Source organism: Choloepus didactylus, chromosome 1 (genome assembly GCF_015220235.1).
Source record: "Choloepus didactylus isolate mChoDid1 chromosome 1, mChoDid1.pri, whole genome shotgun sequence".
NCBI classification, from domain to species: domain Eukaryota; kingdom Metazoa; phylum Chordata; class Mammalia; order Pilosa; family Megalonychidae; genus Choloepus; species Choloepus didactylus.
This window is the reverse complement of record NC_051307.1, coordinates 235,265,556-235,267,770: the sequence shown is the minus strand read 5'-3', so window position 1 is coordinate 235,267,770 and position 2,215 is coordinate 235,265,556. Positions and strand designations below refer to the sequence as shown.

General features: G+C 52.5%; 1 pseudogene; it reads left to right on the top strand.

The window, feature by feature from the left end:
• The first annotated feature begins 1,403 nt into the window (after nt 1-1,403).
• Nucleotides 1,404-2,000, top strand: LOC119527085 (annotated as a pseudogene).
• Nucleotides 2,001-2,215: the final 215 nt, after the last annotated feature.

The following is a 2,215-nucleotide window of genomic DNA, read 5'->3' as shown; positions in this document are numbered from 1 at the left end:
AATCATGCCAGCAGGAGTATCAAGTGCTCTTCTATTTCCACAGGAGATGGGCAGAGTCCTGTGGAGAAGCTGGCAAAATCATCCTCTCAGCATCTAGGTTTTTTAGAAAATGGAATTTCCCATTGTAATTATCTCAAGTGTCTCTGGGCAAGAGGAATAAATTAGACATGAAATCTATACTGCACACTTCAAAAACTGTGACTCATTCCCCAAACCTAAAAAAGAAGAAAGAAGAGAAAGCAAGCTAGAAAATCACTGTGTTGCCCAGCAAGTGTCTTGGGTTTGGGTTTAGGAGGAAGGTCATTTGTGTGTTGACTTTTTGAATAGCTATGTGTTGAGAAATGGATTCACTCGGGGGGTAGTGTGTTGGAAACGTGGCAGTTTGATATGCCTGGAGAAAGGGGAAATGTGAGCCCCAGGAGATCTGTGGAAGGGAGGTTGCTCTTTCTTCAGTCCTCCATGTCTGTAGAGAATGGGGTTATGCTTTGCTAGCAGAACACCAAATGCTCCCAGCTGGCCAAGGCTGTCAAGACAAACTAGCACCTCTTAAACTGGCCCCAAGCCCCATCCTGCCCTCTCTTCCACTGCTCTACACCCAGCCTATGCTATAGCCCCCTGCACTTCTTAGAGTTACAGGAATGCACGGCGAGTCCTTTCCTTCAAAATCTTTGGACACCCTACCCACAACCTGGGAAATTATAACCACAATGTAACAACATGACAAACTCCAGCTCATCCCTCAAGAACCAGCTGTCCTCCATAAGGCTTTCCCTAACCCTCCCCTCCCCAGTCTGTGCAAGGAGCCCCTCCTGAGCATCCCCACAGTGCCCCCTGCTACCCTTCTCACCACAGGACATTGCTGCATCGGGGTTGACAGTTTACTTGTCAGCCTGCCCCACGGGATATGATTGTGCACCTTGAGGACAGAGGCTGTGGCTTTCATTCTGAATCCCCAGAACCTAATGTAAGGCTTGGCAAGCAATTGGGGCATGGTATCCACTGCTCCCCGTTTTCCTTCTTTACTTGATTGTTAGTGGCTCCCACTGGTTACCCCTGGTATTTATTTCACCGCCCTTTGTTCACACCAAGCTAAAGGGGGCTAATGACCTCTGCCTTCAACTTGGATTCCTACCAGTTCACTGGAGCATGGGTAAGGGGCAAGAGGATGGAACAGGAAAATAAAGATAGGAAACACAAATGAGAAGGCAGACTAAGTCAGAGACTTAATTCTATGTAAAGGATCTTTATACACCAATAAAAGAACACATTTATAATGGGAGGCACCGCATGCACGCTGAGAGTGAAGGCTGGGGTGGGGGTAGCGGCAACTGAGCTAAGGGAGTCTGGGAGGTGGAGCCGGGCTCAGCCCCCACCTGCACAAGTCACGGCCCTCGCCCACCTGGATGCCGGCCCAGGGGGCCCACAGGGAGTGCAGAGCTGCGCGTGCACATCAGGCTGGGCCCCCGCACCCTCGCACCAGAGCCCACGGTCCCTAGGGGCTGCTGATGCGATCCGGGTCTGGCTAGGAATGTAGCACCACCTGGAAGGCGGTCTCCAAGGACACGACCATGTGTCCTCAGCTGCAGGCCATTGCAGCCCTGCTGCCCAGGCCTCCTGGTGGTGATGAGCATCTTGGCTTCCAAGGACTGCATCAAGTTCGAAGCTCCCTATCCGGAGGACTGGAAGCCCTATGGAGGAAAATGCTACTTCTTTTCTGAGGAACCAGGAGACTAAAGTATGGACAGGCAGGACTGTGAGTCAGAGCCAGAAGGAGCTGGAATTTATGTTCAAGTTCACACGGAGGGAGCCCTGGATTGCCCTGTGCAGTGTGGGAGACAAATTCCACTGGGTCAGCCAGTTGCTGTATGACCCAGACACAATCCCCATCTCAGACTTGGCGGGAGTACATCTTCTTGGAGCCCACCAGGCTGATATCGACCAGACCCAGTGCCCAACAATCCAGTCCTGGAGGTGAAGCAAGATGCCTACATCTGGGCTAGGTCAGACCACAGGGGGCCCTCCGCCCAGGCCAGTGGGAGGCCTCTGCAGTGGAGAGGATGACCTCCACCCCTGGGGTCCTTTTGCAGGCTCTGGTGCTCTGACCCCTGGTTCCTCTGCCCCTAGTGGCTAAGCAGCTACGCCTCATTTCCTAAGTAGTACAGGTGCCCTCTCCCCTACTACACACACACACACACACACACACACACACACACAC